This window comes from Nycticebus coucang, chromosome X (assembly GCF_027406575.1).
Source record: "Nycticebus coucang isolate mNycCou1 chromosome X, mNycCou1.pri, whole genome shotgun sequence".
NCBI lineage: Eukaryota > Metazoa > Chordata > Mammalia > Primates > Lorisidae > Nycticebus > Nycticebus coucang.
Window position 1 is genome coordinate 48343204 of NC_069804.1, and position 11219 is coordinate 48354422.

Consider the following 11219-nt stretch of genomic DNA (forward strand, 5'->3'; position numbering starts at 1 on the left):
GCAATTATGTCCTTATGTCCTTCTATTAGCACGGATTATACTTCCCAGACCTATTTTTTATTATTTTTAATATGTAAATTTGTTTTTTTATTAATATTAAATCATAGCTGTGTATATTAATGAGATCATGGAGCGCAATACACTGGTTTTATAAACAGTTTCACACATTTTCATCACACTGGTTAACATAGCTTTCCGGGCATTTTTTAGTTATTGTATTAAGACAATTATATTCTACATTTATGAAGTTTTACATGTACCCTTGTAAGATGCACCGCAGGTGTAATCCCACTAATCACCCTCCCTCCACCTATCCTCCACCCTCCCTCCTCTCCCTCTCCACCTTCCCCATATTCTTAGGTTATAACTGGGTGATAGCTTTCATATGAAAGTCATAAATTAGTTTCATAGTAGGGCTGAATACATTGGATACTTATTCTTCCATTCTTGCGAAACTTTACTAAGAAGAATGTGTTCCAGCTCCGTCCATGTAAACATGAAAGAGGTAAAGTCGGAAGAGAGACAAGATGGCGGACTGAAGCCAGGTTTCAACAGAGGCTCCCGTCCAGAAGGAGAGTTAAGGGACAGGAATTTAGTAAGTATCCTGGTGGACTTGAGCCTCACCAAGAGAGAAGGTTGAAGAATGCACATCAACACCGCTGAGGCAAGCTGCAATCACAAGGAAGAAAACAAAAGGTACAAAATCAACCACCAAGCGGACGGGAGTCCCCCTCCCCAATGGGACCGGCTCAAGAGCCCCACAATTAAACAAATGGGCAGAAATTAAAGGCCCTCCCACTACACTCCACGGGAGAGACCTTCTAAAAACTGGACATACCCCCCCTACTGGGGTGCCGTGGCGTTCTCCTGCCAGGCATAAAACGGAATAAAACTTTGGGAATCCTTCGCTGGCAACCCTGCAGGCGCTCCCCTCCAGCCCACTGAGGTCTGGAGGCCTGTCCCCCAGGAGTTTGGATCCTTGGGTGATTTCTCAAGGGGAGTGGACAGTCCCCGAGTTGCGACTGGTCAGCATTGACTCTGAGGCGTGCGAGTGAGGAGAGGGCACGGGGCTGAGGGGGAGTCACGCCTTGTGGCACTTCCCTGCGGTAAAGTGCAGCAACCCTCCCCGGGCACAAGACTGAATAAGACTCTAGCTTCCCCGCTGAGAGCTGAGAGCCCCTACTCTCACTCAGGGTCTGAGGGCCTATCCCCCAGGAGTTCGGATCCTTGGGTGATTTCTCGAGGGGAGTGCACAGTGCCTGAGCTGCATCAGGTCAGCGCTGACTCTGGGACACGTGAGCGAGGAGAGGGCACTCTGCTGAGGGGAAATCAAGCCTTGGCGGCACTTCCCTGTGGTGCAGTGCAGGAGTCCTCCCCGGGCCGTATTGTTGCCTAAAACTGAATGAAACTCTAGCTTCCGCCCCCCCACTCCCATTCGGGGTCTGGGGGCCTATCCCCCAAGAGTTCTGATTCTTGGGGGATCTCTTGAGGGGTGTGGACCCAGCACAAACTGCGGCCGCTCAGTGCTGCCTCTGGGGCGTGAGACAGAAGAGAAAAGGGTCGCCTGAGTGCCCACACCAGAGCAGCAGTTCCCTGGAGGTAGATCAACAGCCGTTTTTTCTTTAACCGCAGAACGCTCACTTCTGGATATTCTGAGGCCACACCCCCTGTCTCCCTGGGCAACCAGAGGAGGCCACCGGTGAGCAGGGGATTTCCTGACACTGCTCACAAACCCGGGAAGCTTCCAGGGCGGGGCTGAACCAGAGAGGTGATCGGACTCAAACCTCCAACACCAAAGACGTTTGAACTCAAAACAGCTCGTCTTCTGTAGGCGATATCGACAGGAACAGAGACAGAACCCCGCAAAGTTGTCTGTTCTGTTCTGTTCTGTTAGCAGCATCCATCAGGGACGGGGCTAAGCCTGAGTGAAGACCTCCCTCCCATCACCTGCATCAAACACTCATAGATGTCAGGCCCCATCTCCTCCTGCTAGATAGCGGCAGTCTGCGGGGGCCTGGCAGACTTCCTTGCGATTCAGGCAGGTGCAAACCCCTGGAGTGTCTGTTCACTGCAGGCAACTGGGTTAGCCATCTGCAGAGATACCAGTGCCTGGGTGTGATGGAGGGGCAAAGTGGGAAAGGAGACGTCAACCTTCCTAGACTGCTCTGTTTGCTGGGTGGCTCCTCCTGACTCCATGCTGCACTGGGGTGAGCCGTGTCAGAGGAGTCACCAGGCCCTTGTGATCCAGTTCCCAGAGACCTCTTGAACTCTCTCACCAGAGACAAGTGCCGATTGAGACAGTTGATTCGGACCTTTTGAACTGGGCTAATAGACTGAGGACTTTTCAGGCGGTGCACTGGGTGTATGCTTGTAGGAAGGTTGATTCTCCATTTCCAACTGGGGCCAGAGGTGGGCAGGCAGAGTGACTTAATTGCTGATTTTTCCACACAGCTGAGACTTCATGCCAGAGTAGAAATTGCAATAGGATCGATCAGAAACCAGCTGAAAATAAGACAGAACCACTTTGCTCCACCACAACAGACAGGGCCCCAGTTTCTCAGGCCACAACACTGTACGGGCCCTCGATAAAACCCCAGGGGAAAAACCAAAGGGAGTAAAATAACCACGGGGCGGAATCAGCGGGAAAACTCTGGTAACATGAATAACCAGAATAGATCAATCCCAACAAGAAAAGATACGGTAGATGTGATTGAAGATCCCATTCATAAACAACTGGCAGAGATGTCAGAAATCGAATTCAGAATTTGGATGGCAGACAAGATTAATAAAATGAAATTAGGAATCCGAAGAGAAATTCAAAAATTGTCTCAAGAATTTAACGAATTTAAAGACAAAACCACCAAAGACTTAGACACACTGAAGCAAGAACTTACAGCCCTCAAAGATATGAAAAATACAGTAGAATCCCTCAGTAACAGAATGGAGCAAGCAGAAGAAAGGATTTCTGACATTGAAGATAAAGTCTTCGAACGCTTCCAATCTCTCAAAGAGGAAGAGAAATGGAGAGCAAAAACGGATCACTCACTCAGAGAACTCTCACATAATTCAAAAAAAAGCAACATAAGGATTATAGGAATTTCTGAGAACGATGATGTGGCCTCCAAGGGCACAGAGGCCCTTCTGCATGAAATTATGAAAGAAAATTTTCCAGACATGCCTAGAGAACCTGAAATGCAGATAGCAGACAGCTTCAGAACCCCAGCACGATTCAAACCAAATAAGTCATCCCCCAGACATATCATAATCAGCTTCACTAAAGTTATGAAAGAGAAGATTCTCAAAGCAGCCCGGCGAAAGAAAACTATAACGTACAAAGGTAAGAATAATAGAATAACTGCAGATATCTCTGCTGAAACTTTTCAAGCCAGACGAGGGTGGTCATCAACTTTTAATCTCTTAAAGCAAAAAAACTTTCAACCCAGGATCTTGTATCCAGCTAAACGGAGTTTCATCTATGATGGAGAAATTAAATACTTCAATGACATTCATATGTTGAAAAAATTTGCCATAAGTAAACCAGCTCTTCAGGATATTCTCAGACCTATCCTCCACAATGACCAACCCAATCCTACACCACAAAAGTAAACTCACTCAGAAACTTCGGATCGAACTCCAACTTCCACACTGGCGAAAGGATTAAAAATGTCCACTGGACCTTTGAAAAACTCGATACCCAAAATTCCACCAGACTTATCAATACTCTCCATCAATGTGAATGGCTTAAACTGTCCTCTAAAGAGGCATACATTAGCTGACTGGATACAAAAACTCAAGCCAGATATTTGTTGCATACAAGAGTCACATCTCAACTTAATAGACAAATACAGACTCAGGGTGAAAGGATGGTCATCCATATTTCAGGCAAATGGTAATCAGAAAAAAGCAGATGTTGCAATTTATTTGCAGATACAGTAGGCTTTAAACCATCAAAAGTAAGGAAGGACAAGAATGGTCACTTCATGTTTGTTAAGGGTAATACTCAATATGATGAGATCTCAATTATTAATATCTATGCACCCAACCAGAATGCACCTCAATTTATAAGAGAAACTCTAACAGACATGAGTAACTTGATTTCCTCCAGCTCCATAATCGTTGGAGATTTCAACACTCCCTTGGCAGTGTTGGATTGATCCTCCAGAAAGAAGCTGAGCAAAGAAATCTTAGATTTAAACCTAACCATCCAATATTTAGATTTAGCAGACATCTACAGAACATTTCATCCCAACAAAACTGAATACACATACTTCTCACCAGCCCACGGAAGTTACTCCAAAATTGACCATATTTTAGGTCACAAGTCTAACCTCAGTAAATTTAAAGGAATAGAAATTATTCCATGCATCTTCTCGGACCATCATGGAATAAAACTTGAATTGAGTAACAACAGGTATCTGCATACCCATACAAAAACATGGAAGTTTAATAAACTTATGCTGAATGATAGCTGGGTCAGAGATGAGATTAAGAAAGAAATCGCAAATTTTTTTGAACAAAATGACAATGAAGACACAAACTATCAGAACTTCTGGGATACCGCAAAGGCAGTTCTAAGAGGGAAATTTATAGCACTGCCAGCCTTCCTCAAGAGAACGGAAAGAGAGGAAGTTAACAACTTAATGGGACATCTCACGCAACTGGAAAAGGAAGAACATTCCAACCCCAAACCCAGTGGAAGAAAAGAAATAACCAAAATTAGAGCAGAATTAAATGAAATTGAAAACAAAAGAATAATACAAGAGATCAATAAATCAAAAAGCTGGTTTTTTAAAAGGTCAATAAAATAGATAAACCTCTGATCAAGCTAATCATAAAAAAAGAGTAAAATCTCTAATATCATCAATCAGAAAGAACAAAGATGAAATAACCACAGACTCATCAGAAATCCAAAAAATCCTTAATGAATATTACAAGAAACTTTATTCTCAGAAATATGAAAATCTGAAGGAAATAGACTGATACTTGGAAGCACGCCACCTTCCAAGACTCAAGCAGAATCAAGTGGAAATGTTGAACAGACCCATATCAAGTTCAGAAATAGGATCAACTATACAAAACCTCCCTAAAAAGAAAAGCCCGGCACCAGACGGTTTCACGTCAGAATTCTACCAAACCTTTGAAGAGGAATTAGTACCTATATTACACAACCTGTTCCAAAATGTAGAGAAAGAAGGAAGACTACCCAACACGTTCTATGAAGCAGACATCACCCTGATCCCCAAACCAGGAAAAGACCCAACAAGAAAAGAAAATTATAGACCAATATCACTAATGAATGTAGATGAAAAATATTCAACAAGATCCTAACAAACAGAATCCAGCAACACATCAAACAAATTATACATCATGACCAAGTTGGTGTTATCCCAGGGTCTCAAGGCTGGTTCAATATACGTAAATCTATAAATGTAATTCAGCACATAAACAAATTAAAAAACAAAGACCATATGATTCTCTCAATTGCTGCAGAAAAAGCTCTTGATAATATCCAGTATCCCTTCATGATCAGAACACTCAAGAAAATTGGTCTAGAGGGGACTTTTCTTTAACTGATAGAGGCTATCTACAGCAAACCCACAGCCAATATCATATTGAATGGAGTTAAATTGGAATCATTTCCACTCAGATCAGGAACCAGACAAGGCTGCCCATTGTCTCCATTGCTTTTCAACATTGTAATGGAAGTTTTAGCCACCGCAATTAGGGAAGAAAAGGCGATCAAGGGTATCCATATAGGGTCAGAAGAGATCAAACTCTCACTCTTCGCAGATGATATGATTGTGTATCTGGAAAACACTAGGGACTCTATTACAAAACTCCTAGAAGTGATCAAGGAATACAGCAGCGTCTCAGGTTACAAAATCAACATTCATAAATCGGTAGCCTTTATATACACCAACAACTGTCAAATTGAAAAAGCAGTTAAGGACTCTATCGCATTCACAGTAGTACCAATGAAGATGAAATATTTGGGAATTTACCTAACAAAAGACGTGAAAGATCTCTATAAAGAGAACTATGAAACTCTAAGAAAAGAAATAGGTGAAAATGTTAACAAATGGAAAAACATACCATGCTCATGGCTGGGAAGAATCAACGTTATCAAAATGTCCATTCTACCGAAAGCAATATATAATTTCAACGCACTCCCTATTAAAGCTCCACTGTCATAATTTAAAGATCTTGAAAAAACATTACTTCGTTTTATATGGAATCAGAAAATACATCGAATAGCCAAGACATTACTCAGAAATAAAAACAAAACAGGAGGAATCACACTACCAGACCTCAGACTTTACTACAAATCGATAGTCATCAAAACAGCATGGTATTGGCACAAAAACAGAGAAGTAGATATCTGGAACAGAATAGAGAACCAAGAGATGAATCCAGCTACTTACCGCTATTTGATTTTTGACAAGCCAATTAAAAACATTCAGTGGGGAAAAGATACCCTATTTAACAAATGGTGCTGGGTGAACTGGCTGGCAACCTGCGAAAGACTGAAATTTGACCCACACCTTTCACCATTAACTAAGATAGACTCTCATTGGATTAAAGATTTAAACTTAAGACAAGAAACTATAAAAATACTAGAGGAGAATGCAGGGATAACCCTTGAAGAAATTGGTCTGGGTGAGTATTTCATGAGGAGAACCCCCCGGGCAATTGAAGCAGCTTCAAAAATACACTACTGGGACTTGATCAAACTAAAAACTTCTGCACAGCTAAGAACACAGTAAGCAAAGCGAGCAGACAGCCCTCAGAATGGGAGAAGATATTTGCAGGGTATATCTCTGACAAAGGTTTAATAACCAGAATCCACAGAGAACTCAAATGCATCAGCAAGAATAAAACAAGGGATCCCATCGCAGGCTGGGCAAGGGATTTGAAGAGAAACTTCTCTGAAGAAGACAGGCGCAAGGCCTTCAGACATATGAAAAAATGCTCATCATCTTTAATCATCAGAGAAATGCAAATCAAAACTACTTTGAGATATCATCTAACTCCACTGAGACTAGCCTATATCACAAAATCTCAAGACCAGAGATGTTGGCGTGGATGCGGAGAAAAGGGAACACTTCTGCACTGCTGGTGGGAATGGAAATTAATACATTCCTTTTGGAAAGATATATGGAGAACACTCAGAGATCTAAAAATAGATCTGCCATTCAATCCTGTAATTGCTCTGCTGGGAATATACCCAGAAGACCAAAAATCACAACATAACAAAGATATTTGTACCAGAATGTTTATTGCAGCCCAATTCATAATAGCTAAGTCATGGAAAAAGCCCAAGTGCCCATCGATCCACGAATGGATTAATAAATTGTGGTATATGTATAACATGGAATACTATGCAGCCTTAAAGAAAGATGGAGACTTTACCTCTTTCATGTTTTTTTTTTTTTTCTTTTTTTTTTTTTTTTAATTTTTTTATTAAATCATAAGTGTATACAATGATATGATTATGGGGCATCATACACTCACTTCATAAACCATTTGACACATTTTTATCCCAGTGGTTAACATAGCCTTTCCGGCGTTATCTCAGTTACTGTGCCAAAACATTTATATTCTACATTTACCAAGTTTCGCAAATACCCCTGTAATATGCACCACAGGTGTGATCCCACCGATTCCCCTCCCTCTACCCACCCCCCCCCTTTCCCACTTCCCCCTATTGTTAAGTTGTAGCTGGGTTATAGCTTTCATGTGAGAGTCCCAAATTAGTTTCATAGTAGGGCTGTGTACATTGGATATTTTTTCTTCCATTCTTGGGATACTTTACTAAGAAGAATATGTTCCAGCTCCATCCATGTAAACATGAAAGAGGTAAAGTCTCCATCTTTCTTTAAGGCTGCATAGTATTCCATGGTATACATATACCACAATTTATTAATCCATTCGTGGATCGATGGGCACTTCGGCTTTTTCCATGACTTAGCAATTATGAATTGGGCTGCAATAAACATTCTGGTACAAATATCTTTGTTATGTTGTGATTTTTGGTCTTCTGGGTATATGCCCAGCAGAGGAATTACAGGATTGAATGGCAGATCTATTTTTAGATCTCTGAGTGTTCTCCATATATCCCTCCAAAAGGAATGTATTAATTTGCATTCCCACCAGCAGTGCAGAAGTGTTCCCTTTTCTCCGCATCCACGCCAACATCTCTGGTCTTGAGATTTTGTGATATAGGCTAGTCTCATTGGAGTTAGATGATATCTCAAAGTAGTTTTGATTTGCATTTCTCTGATGATTAAAGATGATGAGCATTTTTTCATATGTCTGAAGGCCGTGCGCCTGTCTTCTTCAGAGAAGTTTCTCTTCAAATCCCTTGCCCAGCCTGCGATGGGATCCCTTGTTTTTTTCTTGCTGATGCGTTTGAGTTCTCTGTGGATTCTGGTTATTAAACCTTTGTCAGAGTTATACCCTGCAAATATCTTCTCCCATTCTGAGGGCTGTCTGCTTGCTCTGCTTACTGTGTTCTTAGCTGTGCAGAAGCTTTTTAGTTTGATCAAGTCCCAGTAGTGTATTTTTGAAGCTGCTTCAATTGCCCGGGGGGTTCTCCTCATGAAATACTCACCCAGACCAATTTCTTCAAGGGTTTTCCCTGCATTCTCCTCTAGTATTTTTATAGTTTCATGTCTTAAGTTTAAATCTTTAATCCAATGAGAGTCTATCTTAGTTAATAGTGAAAGGTGTGGGTCTAATTTCAGTCTTCTGCAGGTTGCCAGCCAGTTCACCCAGCACCATTTGTTAAATAGGGAATCTTTTCCCCACTGAATGTTTTTAATTGGCTTGTCAAAAATCAAATAGCGGTAAGTAGCTGGATTCATCTCTTGGTTCTCTATTCTATTCCAGATATCTACTTCTCTGTTTTTGTGCCAATACCATGCTGTTTTGATCACTATCGATTTGTAGTAAAGTCTGAGGTCTGGTAGTGTGATTCCTCCTGTTTTGTTTTTATTTCTGAGTAATGTCTTGGCTATTCGAGGTTTTTTCTGATTCCATATAAAACGAAGTAATGTTTTTTCAAGATCTTTAAAATATGACAGTGGAGCTTTAATAGGGAGTGCGTTGAAAGTATATATTGCTTTGGGTAGTATGGACATTTTGATAATGTTGATTCTTCCTAGCCATGAGCATGGTATGTTTTTCCATTTGTTAACATTTTCAGCTATTTCTTTTCTTAGAGTTTCATAGTTCTCTTTATAGAGATCTTTCACGTCTTTTGTTAGGTAAATTCCCAAATATTTCATCTTCTTTGGCACTACTGTGAATGGGATAGAGTCCTTAACTGCTTTTTCAATTTGACTGTTGTTGGTGTATATAAAGGCTACCGATTTATGAATGTTGATTTTGTAACCTGAGACGCTGCTGTATTCCTTGATCACTTCTAGGAGTTTTGTAGTAGAGTCCCTAGTGTTTTCCAGATACACAATCATATCATCTGCGAAGAGCGAGAGTTTGATCTCTTCTGACCCTATATGGATACCCTTGATCGCCTTTTCTTCCCTAATTGCGGTGGCTAAAACTTCCATTACAATGTTGAAAAGCAATGGAGACAATGGGCAGCCTTGTCTGGTTCCTGATCTGAGTGGAAATGATTCCAATTTAACTCCATTCAATATGATATTGGCTGTGGGTTTGCTGTAGATAGCCTCTATCAGTTTAAGAAAAGTCCCTTCTAGACCAATTTTCTTGAGTGTTCTGATCATGAAGGGATGCTGGATATTATCAAAAGCTTTTTCTGCATCAATTGAGAGAATCATATGGTCTTTGTTTTTTAATTTGTTTATGTGCTGAATTACATTTATAGATTTACGTATATTGAACCAGCCTTGAGACCCTGGGATAAAACCAACTTGGTCATGATGTATAATTTGTTTGATGTGTTGCTGGATTCTGTTTGTTAGGATCTTGTTGAATATTTTTGCATCTATATTCATTAGTGATATTGGTCTATAATTTTCTTTTCTTGTTGGGTCTTTTCCTGGTTTGGGGATCAGGGTGATATTTGCTTCATAGAACGTGTTGGGTAGTCTTCCTTCTTTTTCTACATTTTGGAACAGGTTGAGTAATATAGGTACTAATTCCTCTTTAAAGGTTTGGTAGAATTCTGACGTGAAACCATCTGGTCCCGGGCTTTTCTTTTTAGGGAGGTTTTGTATAGTTGATGCTATTTCTGAACTTGATATGGGTCTGTTCAACATTTCCACTTGATTCTGGTTAAGTCTTGGAAGGTGGCGTGCTTCCAAGTATCGGTCTATTTCCTTCAGATTTTCATATTTCTGAGAATAAAGTTTCTTGTAATATTCATTAAGGATTTTTTGGATTTCTGATGAGTCTGTGGTTATTTTGTCTTTGTTGTTTCTGATTGATGATATTAGAGATTTTACTCTTTTTTTCCTGATTAGGTTGGCCAGAGGTTTATCTATTTTATTGACCTTTTCAAAAAACCAGCTTTTTGATTTATTGATCTGTTGTATTATTCTTTTGTTTTCAATTTCATTTAATTCTGCTCTAATTTTGGTTATTTCTTTTCTTCTACTGGGTTTGGGGTTGGAATGTTCTTCCTTTTCCAGTTGCGTGAGATGTCCCATTAAGTTGTTAACTTCCTGTCTTTCCGTTCTCTTGAGGAAGGCTTGCAGTGCTATAAATTTCCCTCTTAGAACTGCCTTTGCAGTGTCCCAGAGGTTCTGATAGCTTGTGTCTTCATTGTCATTTTGTTCCAAAAAATTGGTGATTTCTTTCTTAATCTCATCTCTGACCCAGCTATCATTCAGCATAAGGTTATTTAACTTCCATGTTTTTGTATGGGTATGCAGATTCCTGTTGTTACTCAATTCAAGTTTTATTCCATGATGGTCCGAGAAGATGCACGGAATAATTTCTATTCCTTTAAATTTACTGAGGTTAGACTTGTGACCTAAAATGTGATCAATTTTGGAGTAAGTTCCGTGGGCTGATGAGAAGTATGTGTATTCAGTTTTGTTGGGATGAAATGTTCTGTAGATGTCTGCTAAATCTAAATATTGGATGGTTAGGTTTAAATCTAAGATTTCTTTGCTCAGCTTCTTTCTGGAGGATCGATCCAACACTGCCAAGGGAGTGTTGAAATCTCCAACGATTATGGAGCTGGAGGAAATCAAGTTACTCATGTCTGTTAGAGTTTCTCTTATAAATTGAGG